Genomic DNA, 18,632 nt, shown 5'->3' on the forward strand with positions numbered 1-18,632 from the left:
AGAGAGAGGTTAAACTTGATCTTGCACGAGCAAATGTGGCACTGAACCACTGAGAAAAGCTGTCACTGAAATCACACAATGCAAGAAGCCAAGAAGTTGGTCACAAATTCAGGTGTGCCAGGGAAAACAGCCTCAACATTCATTTATGAAGGATGGAAAAAAGAGACTACTGTGTATTTTTACCATGGGGGTTGGTAGAATTAAGCTGCTTTGTTTGTTGGTGTTTTTAAGGAATCCTGTTTAAAATGTCAGAGGTCAAAGCTCTTAAGCTCTTTTAACCTTCTAGACAATTTAACAGCAACCAAATAGAATATCGCACTCAAGTTGCGTGGACTACACTAACTGTATTTTTATAGTGCTTCAATGCCTCTGGCAAAAATTCAGCAATATTGCGTTACTTCTTGAACTTTTTGGAACACCTTTAAAGTGATATGTCCAGCAAGTGATGCTAAAAGCATGTTCAGTTTTATCCAAAACAGATAAATGTGAATCTGGCAACATTTTATTATCTTGGTTGTTCTACGCATTGTAGCAATTCAGTAATAAAATGACCAGTGACTGGCACTAAAATACATCACAAGTGCAGTGCTGTACCAGGTGGGCTACTGAGCATGTTTACTATGTCTAAAAAGTTATAGCTAAATATGGAGTTGGTTATCTGATGTTTTGATCTGATATCAAAATGTATTCATTTAAAAATCATGCACAATGGTAAAAGTGTTTTGTGGTCATAACACAATATTGTGCAAGGAACTGTGCAAAAATCAGTTTTAATTTGTTTATTGCTTATTGTATTGTTTAACCTTATTGTATTTCTGTCATGACAACTCTCAGAAGATTTTATCATGGTAATGGCTATGACAATGTTGATGTATTTGTCCTTGGTGGAATAGATTTGCTACGCTGCTGCTGCTGAATAGCTGCTGCTATTGGTTATTGATGTAGTTGTAAAGTATTGCTGCTGCTGCTGCTGTTGCAAGCAAGTGCAGGAACTTGCTACTGCCAATGCATACGGTGATACTATGCTGTGAGTATTTAAGACATACTGCTGCTGCACAAATAGCATATAAAATAACCCGTAGCAGATCTATACAGGTGGAGCTGGGGAAGGTGGAGGGTTTCAGAGGAACTCTGAAAGCGCGCTGCAAAATGTTTAAATGGATACTAACCAGCCATTCAAGTGTAAATCAGTAAGCTCCAATCAGCTTGTGCCAAGTCATTTAACACTGTGAATATTATCAGTTATGTAAAGAACCCATCAGTCCGCGCCATCTAGAGATTCATGAAAGAGCATGGAAGACATAGAGACAGAGAAGAATGTAAAGAGGGATATAAACTCTGCCTTGACCCCTACAGCGCTCTGTGTGTGGCTTGTTTGTTTGTTCTCCAGATTGTCCTAGCACAAAAGCGGAATTGTACTGTGAGCTATGACGGCATGAGGTGTTTGTTGGACACTGTGGTAAGAAGTTCATGTGTGCTTACACAGTAAAGGGAGAGCTTTAATGTCTAGCAGTGATTAACCCCGAAGCAAAGGCAAAGGCCAAGCCTTTGAGATCTCCACCAGCCACCAGCTATTTAAAGTAAATCCTTATTGAAACAGTAACAACAGTTCTCTGAAGAGATCTTTTCTTTAGCACCTTTGAGAATTTATCTGTCTATCTATCTATATGTTTATGTCTATCTGTTTTAAACTATAGTTGTGGATCTGTTCTTTATTTTTAATACCAGTTGACAGTTTGTGCTGACCTAGCATAAAAACAGGTTTACAGTAGGTCTCATTTTTTAAAGAAGTCCACTTCCAAAACAAAGATTCACATATAATGTACTCACCCCCTTGTCATCCAAGATGTTTGTGTCTTTCTTTCTTCAGACGTAAAGAAATTATGCTTATTTTTTGCTTTTTTCTCCATATAATGGACTGGTATGGTCCCCCGATTTTGAACTTTCAAAAAGCAGTTTAAAAGTTCATACCTTAACTGTCATGAACCGGAACAAAAACAGTCCAAGCAGAGTAAGACAAGATGAGCAGTTGGCATTAAAAAGTATATAAATAGTATTTTTAAAAATGAAAATAACCGATCGTTTCGCTAGATAAGACCCTTCTTCCTCGGCTGGGATCATTTACAATTTAAGCTGCATTTTGGAAGTTTAAAATTGGGACACTATAGCAGTCCGTTATATGAAGAAAAATGCTGAAATGTTTTCCTCCAAAAAAATTTCTTTACAACTGAAGAAGGAAAGACATGAACATCTTGGATGACAAGGGGGTGAGTAAATTATTTGTAAATTGTTGTTCTGGAAGTGGAGCTCTCCTTTAAGATCCAAAACTAAAACAATCTTTCTGTAATACTTGCATCCATGCATAATGATTAAAGAATGAGCAGGCTGACAGTTAAATTTGTTTTAATGATTGATTTCTACTATTTGGTAAAATATCATGGCAAGTGTTTCACACTAGCAGCTCTACCTTCAGACTGGTGACAGTTCCACAAGGGCTGTCTTCAGCTCCAGAGAGAACTTCAGCTTCTCCGTGTGGTTGTCAGAGTCCATGAAACCACTGCGTAATGCGAGGCTGTCAGCGGGAAGGGAGGGAGGGAAGCGGCGTGCCATATTACGCAATCTAAAGCTACAGAGAGAGTGAGGGAACCTGGCTTCGGCTCAACTCAACTCTTCCCGAACACATCTGCACATTCACAGCGTGTCTCTCAGTAATACTCAGTTCTCACATTATAAAACAAATCTCACTGCTTGTATTCATCCATGACATGGAGCAGGAATGGAACACTAAATCCTTGAATTCAGAAAACATCACAACTATGCCCTAAAATATGCACAGAGATTCATGGTGCTAGGGGGAAACACACAGTGAAACGGAATGTGGCACTTGAATGCCACAAAAGTAGTTTTTAAACACACAGCTACTTAAAATGCGATGACCTGTGTAAATAGAACCTTTAGAAGTTACAGAAATTAGGCCAAAATGCATAGAATAAATTAACGTATTGGGGAATACTGATAAAAGGAAAAGTAGAAATTAGGCTTACTGCAATAACTCCACTTTCATTGGGATGTACTGTATATTAACTTCCAAATGTATTTGGTGCTTTGGCACCCCTCCTAAATTCCTTGCATTCTACAGGCTAAATATTCTCTTTCTTTCTAAATGGGGCACACATGAAAATATTTGGGTTATTTATAGACCTGACTGTCCGTCCAGAATTAAAACAACTAACCACTGAAGTTACGAAGCATAGTGTGGTCTTTAAATTTAAAAACGATCCCAAACCCATAAAATGATATATAACTTCCTAAAACAGATATAATAATAATATACTGTTCAAAAGTTTGGGATCAGTAAGATTTATTTATTTATTTTAAGAAATAAGTGTATTCAGCAAAAACACATTTAATTGATGTCTTTCAAATGTGACAGTAAAGAAATTAATAATGTTACAAAATATACCAAATCAACTTTCAAATAATTTTTTGAACTTTTAATTTATCAAAGAATCTTGCAAAAATGTACCTTCTCAAATGTGATTTTATACAACAGTTCAGTAAATAAGAAGTTGATATTGTGTTATATTTTAAATATAATATTATGTGTCTTGCTTAATTTTGCACAGAGCACATGTGATCCTGGACCACAAAACCAGTCTTAAGTAGCATGGGTATATTTGTAGCAATAGCCAAAAATACATTGTATGGGTCAAAATTATCGATTTTTCTTTTATGCCAAAAATCATTAGCATATTAAGTAAGGATCATGTTCCATGAAGATATTTTGTACATTTTCTACCGTAAATATCAAAACGTAATTTTTGATTAGTAATATGCAGCGCTTTTAAGAACTTCATTCGGACAACTTTAAACGCGTTTTTCTCAATATTTATATTTTTTTGCACCATCAGATTCCAGATTTTCAAATAGTTGTATCTCGGCCAAATATTATCCGATCCTAACAAAGCATACATCAATGGAGCTTTTTTTCAGTGTATAAATCTCAATTAAAAACAAAAAACCTGGTTTTGTGGTCCACGGTCACATATTATATTTGAAGCCATTGCAGAATTGTTGCATGTCTCCGAGCAACACAGCTGCATTTTGTTTCTGAATGAATTTGCATTTTGTTTTTGCCGTTTACTGAATTCCTGAATGAATCAGCCGTTTGAACAAACTGAATGAATGAATGACTCATAAAGACATTTACTGCCGCCACCTGCTGGCAGATTTAGTTTCTTATTTAGAGTATCATTTCAGTATCATCAAAAAAAAAAAAAAAGAATAAATAAATAAATAAATATAAATAAAAATAATAATACAAATAAAAATGTTAAAGGGATAGTTCACCCAAAAAATTTTAATTCTGTCATCATCTTCTCACCCTCATGTTGTGTTAAACCTTTGTTTTGTGGAACATAAAAGAAGGTATTTTGTTTGGTAACAAAGCTGTTTTGGTTAACAATGAATTTCATTGTATGAACAAAAAATACTGAAATGTTTCTCATATAATCTTCTTTACTGTTCCATAGTTTACATTAGGCCATTGCAGCCTAAATGTTTATGTGTAATACATTTTACGTTGACTCAAATAAAATATTTCTTTCTAAAGCTACAGCTGTAATGTCTACCTAATAATTTCTCATTTAACACAAAAATAGCGTTAAATAATGTTTTGTGGGTATTTTCACATTCAAATTTATTTTACGATTAATTAGATGAATTAATTGAAACATCATGTAATTAATTAGATTAAAAATTTACTGACAGACCTTATATAGTTTATATATATATATATATATATATATATATATAAACCAACTCTGCATGCTGTGATCGGTTTATATAAACATTACTGGAAAAGATTTTCAGTTCTGGCCCACTCCAAGATCCTGCAAGATCCTAGGAATACTCTAGAGACCATTAGCCAAAATGCACCATCTCCTTAGGAATGCTGGGAGCGCATTCTTTCCACATAGGGTACTGGGAGGAGAGCCACAAAATGGCATGCATTGATTTGTAGGGCAAAGTGCAGCGATGAGAGAGACGAGCTGAAAATAGGACAGCAATAAAAAGTGAGAAACAGTTAGATAGCAAGGCAGAGCGAAGGAGAGCAAAAGCGCCAGGTTGGGAGGGATGCTGGAATGTGAGCTGCTCTGTCCAGCTGTGTGTCCAGAAGCAAAGGGGCCATCCAAATGCAGCAAGTCATGAATATTTATGAGCTGCTTCCCACACCCCCTTCCTCTCTGACTCCTCCCACTGCAGATTAAATGAGCCTTTCTTCTACAGGCAGGGGTCATGAACAACACTCACTTTACTGACACTAATCTCAAGTCTTGCACTGTTTCGTTTCTGATTGGACTTGTCTAAAAATGCTCATAATCAAAGAACCAAGGCTGGAAAGAATTTAAGGAGGGTAAAAAATGACCTTTATATATCTGAAAAATCATGTGTGTGTGTGTGAACCTTGGGCTTAAAATCTTGAATACGGCACATTAAAGGCAGGGTGAGGTTCAGAGAGGCTAGCAATGTCCAGCTAGCTTTGAAAACATAAGATTCCACCCTCCCTGCAAATCACTCTTTAAAGCCACGCCTCCTCTATAACACATGAACGCGCACAGGCAGACCAGAGGCTAAACAGCGAAACGATGAAAGACGGCGTTGGTGGAGGATTGAATGAAACGCTGTCAGATTACCTCATGTCTCATTCACTGGTGAGAAAACATTAAAATACAAAGTGCATAATATTACAACTTACACCTTTAATTAACACCTTCCATTCTCGCTCGTCTGCAATAATGGAACGCGCTAATGACGAATAATGCTCAGAGGTATCCAAATACTTACTTTGACCAAGAATTATGATTGGATGAACATTTTTTGGTCCTACACCTTCCACATACAATATATAAGACTTTCAACCAGCATAGCAAAAAATGTTTTTTAACCAAATCACCTACTCTGCCTTTACATGTATTAAAGGGGTCATGAACATTAGAAACCAAAATTCCCTTGATCTTTTGACATATAAGTGGTCATTGTACTATAAAAACATCCTTTAAGTTATTCTAAAAACAGCTTATGTTGTAGGCAGTCTGCCAAAATGGAATGTTCTACTCTATGATGTAAAAGGTAGATAAGTGCCACCTCCGCAGAAGAAGATCAACATCGCTGCTTGTTTAGCCCTGCCCACCGATTCACACCAAATGATAAAGATGGCTCAAAAACAACAGGATGCTCTCCAGTGCCAATCTGTGGAAAAAAAGCCTTTGCATTGCCTTCCTTCTGATCCCAACTATTTTTAATGAAGTTCCAGATCACAACAGTAAGAACTCGGTCCTTTGTTTACTTCATTTTACAGTGGATTCGTTTACAATTACCCATAGCATCAGCGACGCAATGCTCGTTCCCTTATCTCAGAGAAACGACGTGGAATTTTCAAAAAGATTTAAACTAAAAGTTGCTAAAAATGCTGTGTTGGATCCGACAGTGATGTCGCAACAAAAGTGTGAGTAACTGTTTTCATTACATGGTCACTATTGCTTTGTCTCTTCTTACAGACTGAGTTATTTACGTTTTAAATCTAAATTACAGCGGCGTCTATCCATGAGGAATGAATGTGCGCTGTTGGCCAATCATAGCAGTGAGCATATACTTCCGAGTCTACAATCCGCCATGAACATTCAAACAGAGCGTTCTGCTGAGGGGGGTTAAAAGCAGAACAGAAAATAGCCTATTACTTCTAAATTATGTTTTTTTTAAATAAAAATCTTGATAACATTATAAGTGGACCTCAAGAACAGTACAAAAAAAACAAAGGTAGTTTGTCATGCATTTAAGTGAAAACATTTAGATATTTTATAAATGAAAACAAAAATGTATGAGCAATATATAGGAGTTGGAATATAGGAGTTCAAGACCATATTTAGCTTCGAGCCCTAGTCCAAGCCTATATTTTCATTGCCTTTGGCTTGTCATTGACTAGGGAGCATTTGGATTCGTGCTTGACACAGACTCATCCGTCTTCAGGTTTTGGCCTGAACTCACACTTGAATAAGTTGGTCTCAACAACAACAACACTCCCTGAAACACCTTTAAATAAACATCTACGCTTTCCAAGTCACATGATTACATGATTAGCATTCACCTGTGTGCAGCTGAAGGTCTTAATAGTCCACACGTCTACCAACAAGAACCAGAAATATTTTCCAAGCAATCCTAAAACTATTTCCTTAAAGGGTAGCAGTAAATTTATATACTAAGTACTATGTGGAATGACTGTGAATCTACACAGAACTGACCATAGTTCAAAGTTGAAAGTCAAAAAAGAAAGGTAATTGAAAGAAAGGCTAACAAGAAGCATCTAGAAGTCTTCTGCATGAAGACGAAAGCTGCAGTTTAGTTGAACCTAGCCAAACCTAAACCAGCACATCAAACTTCCCCGCAGTGAAGCCTGCTGTTTTGAGGATGCTTTCTTAAATCAGTGACTGGAATACCCATAAAGATTGAGGAAATGATGGAAGGAGTAGAGAACATTCTTACTGTAGAAAAAAAAAACAAAAAAAAACATGTTCTAGTCAACAAGAGCACCAGGACCAAGGAAACAGTTCATCTTTAAATAGTAATGGAGATACAGCATGTTGGGCAATAAGTGTACTGGTCTAATTTCTGCCGGGAACAGTTTATCTTAAGATTACTAACACCGCGGGTACTCAATCCTGCTGCTGCATAAAGACTGAAGCTGTGTCTCGATTCAAGATTTTAAGTGTGCTCTGTGCACACATGGTTTTTCACCTATTCAGTTTTTATGACAACACCTTGCGCAACTGGATAAGGAGGAGGGTTTACCTTTGGCTTTTTCCTTTGAAAACATATTAATTGCATTTAGATAGAAAGCTAAGAAGCAAATGCAGGCATCTGTGGTGTAAAGATTATCTTAACAAAAAAGATAGTTTAGCTAAAAGGTGGCTTAATACTGTACATAAGCTACAGCACAAAACTAGTCATTTTCAAAAGACACAAACTGAATAAAAACTATTTATAAACAATTAAAACTAACAAAATTAAATTAAACATTAAATATACAAATAAATAAAAACTATGTGTTGACTTTTTCAAAAATATAATAAGTATACGTCCTAAATATCACAAACTGACTACTTACTCATTAGTATATACTGTAACAAGCAAAGCTTTGGAGAATTGCTCTGTTCCGTCAGCATTTAATCATTTTAATGAGTGTTTACTTTCTTAGACATGTCAACTTCAGACACATTATTAACTTTGGACTCCAAATCTGGGTCAGTTGTTTATTGCCCTCATCCAGTACCTGTCTTTCACATGTTTTATATCCATAATTTTATGGCAAGGCTGAAGCAAAGCTTTTACAAAGACACATACAGGAGACTTTATTCAAGGCTGCAGCATTCCTGGACTCACTCAAACACCTTTCATGGGTATGTCAAAACCTCTTGAAGGAGAAGCTGAAATTTTCTAAAAGCACCATTTTTGACAGGTACAGATATTAGATCACTACTCGGTCCAAATCAAACATTTCATTACTCAAGAACAAACTCTGTGTCAGGATACTTGTACATACATGTTGGCTATTACAGACAGAAATACTAAGAGAACAAAAATTGGGCCGTTTGCCAACTTTATCTCCCCAAACAAACAGGCTTTTCTATAGCAACAGAGCAGTGATGTCTGATTTCAGTTCACATTCACACAGTCAGAGTTTTGGATTGACAGCAACATTTACAACCAATGTGACACTTGAATTATACTGTTTATACAACAGCAAATTAAAAACATATTTTTACGAATATTATAAATTGTTATTGATACATTATGAGTACATATTTTACAACCTAAACTAACCTTGCCTTGGCAAGAAAAGGTCAAATAACAGAAGACAAGTTGGGTCAAGACTCTTGGTCCCAGGGCTTAGTGACCTGATAAAGGTCAATAGGAGTGCAGTTACTTTAACAACAATATACGTTCCTGCAGCTCCTTGGAAATGAATCCAGACCTTTCCTTATTCAGGGAATGTATTGATTTACTTCATTCATTGATCATGACAAACAACAACAGTTACTTTAGAAAGATATTTTTAAGTACCAGCACCATTACAAAATAATGAATTCAGTATAAGTGTTCAAATTTCAAACAATCCACATGTCAGAATCAGTGCTGAATCATAAACTGCTAAGAAGATTGTTAGTATGAGTTAGCACGCCTATGATTTTTATGTGAATCTTCTAAATGAGGAATTGGTTGACAGCACAACGGTCACACCTCAGTTGCTCATCCTGATTTCTTTATTAATGGGCAACTCCATTATTTTGGAGCCACTGGGCAGAGGACGCTATAAGAAAGCTTCATGTCATCAGGATGGCTGAATGGGCAACCAGAGAGAAAAGCTTTTGCAAACATGGACAATCACTAATTGGATGAGAGATTCATTGGCAATGAGGAACAGGCTCTTATGCAATGTGAATGATGAATGGGACTGAAGCTCTTATAGTTGTGCACATGCTTGCTGTATGGGTGGGCTAAATCAGTTTGCTCTTTAATTCCGGCAATGAACATGTCCAAACCATATTTCACACTAGAGGGTTTCCATTTTAATTTACAGTTTCATTTATATAATTAAGAAGAATAGCTAGACAGGAAACGCTCTTCCCATGCGGTAATATGCTGCACTGCATTAAAAGGATTTGTTTTCCTTTAATTCATTTATTTGTTTGAGTGTATTTTATATTTTTGTGTTGATGAAATTATATCTGTAGCTAACAGGCTATAAAAATATAAAATATGCAATAAATATCTTATAGAATACATATCTAAAAGCAAATTTTTATTTTAAAAATATCCATTATGATTACATACAGTAAATACCTGCAATACAAGGTAAGCAGTTTTGCATGGCGTGTTTTTTATGATAAATTTTAACTGCTCCAGACATCAACTGTTTACAACATCTGAATTACCATAATTACGAGTGTCCAACTAAGAACCATTCAGGTCTTAATTGGACTCGTAATTACAAGTTTTAAACGTATATGGAAGCTTGGTTATTTCTCTCAAAAATCATATAAGCAAAAACTAAATGCCAGTGGCCTTCACAGTTAGACCCAACTTCTACACATTTTTCTGTTTGATACGTCTTTGCTTTGTTCTAAAATAATATATAAGTGTATTAAGGATATAAGTGGATTATTATCGTGATTAAACTTTTTGCTGTCATTAATAAGTCACACATGAATACATCTGAGAACAAGAAACAAATCTGAATTTTGTAATTAATTCAGATACAATGTGACTGCAACATAAGACACAGTGAACCTCCATGCAGCAGAATAACACAGCAATACTAATTCTGGGTCAAACTCACCATGACAACTGTATATGATTATTAAATGTTGACACTAAAGATGGGACAATTTCACACTGGTTAAAAACAAAAACATTTGAGTAGGTTTGGAAAAATGCAATTCCCTCCTAAACTTCCAGGATATACAAGAAACAGAAATAAAAGGATCTCATGCAAACCTGAAGCAAGATCTAAATGTAGCACAAACAAGGTAGAAAGATACAAGCACACCAATGCTGAGTTACATAAAATTTTAGTACGTTATGCACCCGGACGGCCTGATCCAGTGAAACGTGGGATCATCAAGCTCTAGTACAGATCGCTCTGACCACAGTACCCATAATCATCCCTTATGAGTCACTAACTCAATGTACATAAGAGCTGAATGAATGAACAGCAGGGATTTCCACTGGCTGAACCGTGGTGTCCAGGCTCATGTCTATAGTGTCACGACCCTGCCTCGGTCCAGGGGGTATTAACACTGTATAGGAAACTATGAATGATAGCAAAATGACGCAAGATAGAATGGAATGTGTCCATGGAGTCTGCTAAAAGTTACGGCTGTAAAGCTCATGATCAATTCCCTCTGCAGCAAGCATCTTGTGGGTTGTTCTAAGTCAAGACCGTTTTGTCCATATGATGGAATTTGTTAAAGCATTAAGGGAAAACCCAAGTTCTGAATGCTACCTGTATTTGGCCACTCTGGCATTTAACATACAGACCTAAATCATGAAAACAAGATGCCAAACCACCTGAATGGAATGTTTTCCAATATGTAGGATCGCTTGCAGGGCACTGAAGTATGTGATTTTTCTTTAGGCTCCACTGGAAATCACCTTCATTCATCAAACTAGTGCCTGCAACAGCGTGCCAGAACCTCAGAGCCATACAGAGACCTTACAGATACAAATTTCCATTAAACTTTAAAAGGAATCTCCTGGATGCCACCCAAGAACAAATGGTCATTCTTAACATTACTGTATCCATGTTACAGTATAATTTTGATAGCAGAGTATTACATACATCAACAATATTTACTATTAGTTTGCCTGCCATAATTTACTCGTCATTCTAAACCTATAAGACTTCATCTTTAAAACACAAACACTGACACCAACGTTGATACTACAAAAAGTAATCAAAAGTAGTCAATATGAATTAAGCAATTTTCACACTTCAGATAAACAGATTGAATTTAGGCTTTCATTCTTATATAACATTAATCAACACACATACATAGAGATCATCAGGTATAGAGAATGGAAGCTCAAACACACTTGCCTGACCCACATGAACCAATGACGTTTGTTCTTAAACGCCATTTTTTTTTTTTTGGTGAACTGTCCCTTTGACATGTAATCATAATATTATATATATATATATATATATATATATATATATACTAAGCAGGCATACAGTATATGTGATAGAATGGTCAAAATATCATTTAGGGGTATTAAGGTTGTACATTTAAGGAGCAGCTCACCCTTTGTTTACAACTTGCCTCATAAAGCTTGCCAGAAATTAAATACATGTCAATACCAATGAGGATGAAAACAACTCAGAACATTATGTTTCTACATTACATAAGTTTTTACATACATCTCTTGTATTACTGAATAAATAACAAGCTGAGAAGTTCAACACAAACCCTCCCCAAACATACACTACCTCCCCTTTCCACACTTCTTCAGCACTACATCATGCATGAATCACCACTCAAAGCTTTTTTACTTTGTCATGCCCTTTAAACGGGAGTTTAAATCATTGTGGACCCATTTAAAAGCATTAATGAACCAGAACTCACCGGTGTCTGGTGTGTGTAAAGCCCTGCGTCTGTCTGGTCAGAGAGAGCTAAATGCACACAGTATTATAAGACAGCGTCACCATTACTGCTTCTGCTTCTGGATCTCTAATATCCCAATACAAGCGTCCACAATGTATCTATCCCTCAGCTGACTCTCTCCAGTACACACACCAAACAACTCCTCCTCTTACAATAGCCCCACCCTTAAAAGCTTCATCATCCTCTGACAAAACCGTGTCTTTAGCCTCAGCCTGTCACTGGAGGAACCTCCCGAGAATGAAATAGGACCTAGAACAGTACCTTGAGGTATTCCTAAGCCAACAAACTACACAACCTTGTTTTTTTTTTAATAACATTTCTCATGAACATTGATGTCAACTATAAATGAAAGTGCAAAATGGCTGAGGTAAACAGTCACATAATCAGAGCTGTTTAAGAGAGTAGTTCGCCCTGTCTGTCATCATTTGTGAGCATGAACCACAAAACCAGTCTTAAGTACCATGGGTGTATTTGTAGTAATATTCAAAAATACAGTGTATGGGTCAAAATGATTGATTTTTCTTTTATGCATTATCCTAAATCATTAGGATATTAAGTACAGATTATGTTCCATGAAGATATTTTGTAAATGTCCTACTGTAAATATATCAAAACTTAATTTTTGATTAATAATATGCATTGCTAAGTGCTTTATCTGGACAACTTTTTTTTTTTTTTTTTTTTTGCACCCTCAGATTCTAGATATTCAAATAGTTTTATCTCGACCAAATATTGTCCTATTGTCCTACACATCAATGGAAAGCTTATTTATTCAGCTTTCAGATGATGTATACATCTCGTTTTCAAATAATTGACCCTTATGGCTGGTTTTGTGGTCCAGGGTCACATTTACTCACCCTCATGTTGTTCCAAACCTGCACAACTTGTGGAACACAAATGAAGATATTTTGAAGATTGGTGATAACCAAACCATTTTGGTGTCTACTGATTTGCATTGTATGGACAAAAAATATCACTATGATATTTCTCTAAGCATTTTCTTTTATGTTCCACAGGAGAATAAAAGTCATACAGTTTCTGAACAACATGAGGGTGGGTAAATGATCACAGAATTTTCATTTTGTGGTGAACTATCTCTTTATTTCCCGGCTGACCCTCTGGCCCTTCTGTAGTTTTGTTACATTTATGGTAGAAACTGGCAGCTGTGGATTGCAAAGTATTACAGGATGAAATTTTGGTGACTACATATTTTGCACTTTCTAACTGTACTGTATATGTGAACAAATGAATTTGGAATTACAGTATAGTTAAATTATAATGATAAGATACCAAACCATTGGATTTGTTAAATATCTCTTACTGTCACTGTAAAATGCAATGATGTTTTATTTTTCATACAGGGAGGGGTAAGGAATTTCATACATTTTAGAACATAATTTTAGTTACATTTTTTAGCATATAAAGTACGTACAACACATGGCTAAATATGCATATAAATATTGTAAACATTTTACAATACTGTTAAAGCGAAAATAAAAAAATGTGTTAGAAAATATAGTTTTACCACCTTAACTAAGGTATTTACAGTAACCAGTGAGTAGCTTTTATCGTATATTTTATATATAATATTTACTCCTGTTAAACACTCCCGTTTCCTCTACTCCCTATGATTCTGGAACAGAAGCCACACCTCTCAGCCCTCTCTCGCCCACTGGTCTTATTTACTCACAAGTTCTTCTTTAGGGCACCCTACACCCGTTTTTCCTCCCTGTGCACACTCATAGATTGAACTTTTGGGTAAACGCTCGTTTCGCAAAAAATATAGGAGTGAGAATTGAAATGCATCGCTTACCTCTCTATAGCGGAGAACAACCGTGTCTTATTCACTGTAAATGTGTGAGTGTGTATGTATGTGTGTGCTGCGCGCTGGACGCTGTCAGTATCCAAAAGTCTCCACCTACTCAAACCAGACTCCGCCCACTCTAGGGCAACACCACCCCGTCATCAGCCACTAGAGTTTCGCGTTCTGGCCAGACCCCCGCGCGACCCAATGTGTGAGTTGAATAAGCCGAGCGCGTGACACGGCTCTGAGCACACACGGTTAAAGCATTACTGACAACATGGCTGTGTGTACACACACACAAGCACGTTTAACACAGAATTGTTTGTCCTTTGCTCGTTAAACATTGACGTTATATTATGTTCTTGGCAGTAAAAATAGTCCCCTCGAGCTCATGGATCAAGTTTATGAACGTTGAATCATACCGAAAACGGTTTCTGATATTTGGGTCGTGTACAAAAGGTCAGTGAGCTGTTTCCCTTCCGCTCACGTTTAAGTTGGCTATTTTTCCAACTGTAAAACTACAAGTGAGGTTACTTACAAAAAATACCACAGTGAGAATAGTTTCTGCTAAAATATATAGATCGCTATAAACACAATGATAATACACTTAATGCAGTAAATTAATATGCCCCCATCATGTCTTAACATACTGGATAAAATATCAAACATGTTTTGTTTTGTTTTTGTTTTTTTTTTACAAATTACTTTTAATATTTTAAAATTTTACTTTGGATTGAGTGTTGTCATTTTTCACCATGATGTTGGGTTCTAATATTAAAAACTTAAGAACAAATTTCTTATCCTGTACATAATCTGGAATAACACTATAAGGGTATATGCAGTCCAAAAGGTTAATTGTCTGGAGCTTTTTCAAATTAGTTTAAAGGTGAATTGCTTGCTGACAGTGAGCAGAGAGACATCAGTAGTGCTGGGCTTTCTGCCTGCATAATATGCCATAAAAATCATTTTAAAAAATCTAAATGTTCACCAAAAATGTGTCCCACTTGAACACTGTTGACCAAGCCGTCCATGACATACTGACATAGCGAGTATGATGATTTCACTTATTAGGCATGCAGAATGCCAAGCATTACTTGCAGTCTTGTTAAAGGAGCCGCCTCAGTGTTAAATAGAATTTGTTCACTGGTTTAATACTGAGCAGTTATCAGTGTCATTCATTATACAGTGAAAGCACTATAGTCAGTAGTCTTTCTGAGAAAGAAAATAACACAGAAGTGCAAGTGCGTGAGTAATCAAAGAAAATTACACCCCATTTTAGTTTGCCCATTGAAGCACAAAGTCTTGTCTCACAGACTTTGCCAGTTTCTTTCTATTCTTGTGTCTCCTAGGTAAGCAGATATTTTTGAACAGGCTGATGGCAAGAGCATGATAAGAGTGTCCATTAAATCAAACAGCTAATAGCTTTGACTTTGTGATATATATCAAAAGACAAGGCCACTGTAGAACAAGAGGCCGGTGCATTCTGAGTCACAAGATTTTACACTTGTTGGAAATAGTTATACACTAAATGAAAGTTCTGCAGTGTCTTTTGAAGCATGTTAGAAAATAACCCTCATTTTCAAAAGAACTGTTTTTGTTGTTGTACAAGGATCTTTGGATGGCAATGTGATTCTTTGGAAATCTTCAAATCCCCAGGACATTGACTGCTTTTTGTGGAGCTGCATGGGAATGAAGAAGGTCTTGTGGGAAAATGTTATACTAAATATTCTACTACACTGGTATCATGCTATAAGACGCTGTTTGGTTCTAATTAGAACCTTTATTTTTTAAAGATCCCATAAAATGAGTTGACAAGTGCATGTATTTTGTAATTAAATTTGACCTTGGACCACAAAACTTAAGTCTTAAGTAGCACGGGTATATTTGTAGAAATAGCCATAAATAGTATGGGTCAAAATTATTGATTTTTCTTCTATGCCAAAAATCATTAGGATATTAAGATCATGTTCCATGAAGATATTTTGTAAATTTTCAACTGTAAATATATCAAAACTTCATTTTTGATTAGCAATATGCATTCCTAAGAACTTCATTTGGACAACTTTATAGGTGATTTTCTCAATATTTTGATTTTTTTGCACCCTCAGATTCCAGATTTTCAAATGGTTGTATATCAGCCAAATATTGTCCTATCCTAACACACCATACATTAATGGAAAGCTAATTTATTCAGATGATGTATAAATCTCAATTTCAAAAAATTGACCTGTATGACTGGTATTGGGGCATGCTTGGGGCATTCATACCACAATTTGGTACTTGATACTATATTATGAGGCATAACATGCATATGCATGGAACTGCAACAAACATCATAATTTCCTGGAAAAACAAAAAAGGATTGAAATGTAAGCAAAAAGCCACAATTTTAATTTCACAAAGTGTTATATGTTTATTCAACCAAATATATTTCAAGTTTTCTGTCAGAAATATTCTGTAAACACATTCAAACATCTGTGATTTCCATCTGATGTGTCAAGCCTTTGTATATGAGACTACTTGGTTCTATAATTCTAGCATCCATTCTTCAAAAAGAAAGCTTTTTGGTGGCATCAAGAGTTCCATTAAGAACCTTCAACATACTTGTAATTAAAGATGCTATGTAGAGGAAAAATGTTCTTCAGACTGTTCTTCACATTAAACAAAATTATTTTTTTTTATTATTATTATTTAAAAGTAAAAATGGAATTGCTGTGAAAACCCTCTTTTGGAACTACACATCTCATCCTTCCACGTTGTTTACTTCCAAGATGTTCTTGAGGTTAACTTTTTGCTGCTTAACTGCTTACCTGTTTAGCAGATATAGTGTAATTGATCTGTGCCCTATTTGATTGTAACTCGAATATGCCGACCTACTTTAGTTTAGTTACTAAACCAAATAGTTACTAATTTCAAATAAACTCAGTCCTACGTGAGTCCCATAGGTCAAATCTGTACATGAGAAGGCCAGATTAGAATACCTGCTGATCCACTTCCACAAATGATTGTACAAAATCAATGCCTCTCTCATATATAAAATATATCATCGTGACCTTTGATCTCATTTCTCTAGAGTTTGTTTTCCTATACTAATGGCTTCCCCGGTTTGGAAGCAAACAGTCATTTTGCAGTTTCGTAACATATCAGACTGGCCACAAACGAGCCGGAATTCTGACCAACAGAGGGACTGTGGGAGGGGAAGAATTTACTGCCATCCGCCATAGTGGGGATTACCCCATCAGGATGAGGGAGGAGCCTGCCCAGAGACAGACAGTGCTCTAGCCTCCAGCCCACAACCCTCAGAGCACATGGGCTCTGCCAAAATATGTAATAACACATTAATATAGGAAAGAGAGGATGGTTTATGATGCCCAATGAGGCATGGTAAGAGTATGTCAACAGGCCACTCTTGGATACAATAAATATTTTTAAAAAGGGACTTTTGCATTCACCCAACATAAATACAGTATTAAATATGCACTTAGGAACTAACAAATTAGTGAGTCTAAATTGCAGTTTGTCAGACATACAAGTCAGAAAATACGCTTGCATAATGGTTAACACTTTTTATGATGTGGATTGAGTAAAACTGCAAATGATAACACTGGAGAGTCTATCTGTCATGAGCTGACTGTAATTAAATGTCTATTAATAGCTTGCTGGATTTCATAAAACCATAATTAATTCCAGTTACAAGAAACAGACTTAGTAGGATGTTTTTGTGAATCATGAAAGAGTTCACTAATGTGGTTATACATCTGATGAATGATCTGATCATTGCCAGTAAAGGCGTCTCTACCTTTGGTATAACCTCATAACCTTTAGTTTGTGTATTTTGATAGGGGTCTGTGTGTGCATTAAGTTGAAGCCCTGACAAGATCGTGAGAGACTGATCCAAATGTAGCAAAACCTCACTGTTTTGGGTTCCTTCAGCCACAAGTCAGGTAGACCTAAGCCCAAGCAGACCAAAGCTAATTAACTACAACTTTCTGTAAAACATCTGGCTACCTTGTCAGACTTAAATATGTCTGATTTTAGCTGAAGAGTTCACTTACAGGCCTTTATAGCAAGAATGCTAAAGAAACCAGTATAACCATTACATACTGTTGTTACATAAGACATACTGTAACTTTCAAAGCAACCTTTGAATTGTCTGTCACTGGATTGCACAAAAAAAAAAAAAAAAAAAAAAAAAAAAAAAAAAAAAATAGAGTTGATAAATTTATTGTACAAATTATTATTTATTGTACACACATACATTTAAATATATATATATATATATATATATATATATATATATATATGTATATATATAGATCCACTTCAAATGTTGACCCCTGTATACAGTTGCAATCAAACTTATTCAGCCCCCTTGAGCTGCAAGACATTTTGCTACAGAGAACACAATTTTGTGAAACCAATTCAACAAAGGCATCAGTACATTACAGAAAGTTTATTAATACACATCTGAGTAATTCTGAGAATGTAAGTTGATGAATAATGAAAAAAAATGTTCTCTAAATATTCAAATTTGTTCAAAATTATTCAACCCCCAAAAGTAAAATTTGGTTCAGAATCTTTTATTCTTTAAAACCACCAATAAACGC

The 18,632-nt window shown here is 35.8% G+C and overlaps 1 protein-coding gene across 7 annotated transcripts in view; it reads right to left on the bottom strand.

Annotated features, from left to right (window-relative positions):
* grb10b (growth factor receptor-bound protein 10b) overlaps window positions 1–14,130 on the bottom strand; it is an 88,354-nt gene extending 74,224 nt beyond the window's left edge. For 2 of the 7 annotated variants that reach the window (XM_051130325.1, XM_051130322.1), the window contains exon 1: window positions 12,183–12,878. The gene's annotated coding sequence lies outside the window, so the exon portion shown is untranslated. Of the gene's footprint in view, window positions 1–12,182; window positions 12,885–14,034 lie in introns of those variants that run through there. The other 5 variants (XM_051130329.1, XM_051130328.1, XM_051130324.1 and 2 more) reach the window with 4 other exon arrangements.
* Between the last annotated feature and the right edge of the window lie 4,502 nt (window positions 14,131–18,632).

This window comes from Labeo rohita, chromosome 16 (genome assembly GCF_022985175.1).
Source record: "Labeo rohita strain BAU-BD-2019 chromosome 16, IGBB_LRoh.1.0, whole genome shotgun sequence".
NCBI classification, from domain to species: domain Eukaryota; kingdom Metazoa; phylum Chordata; class Actinopteri; order Cypriniformes; family Cyprinidae; genus Labeo; species Labeo rohita.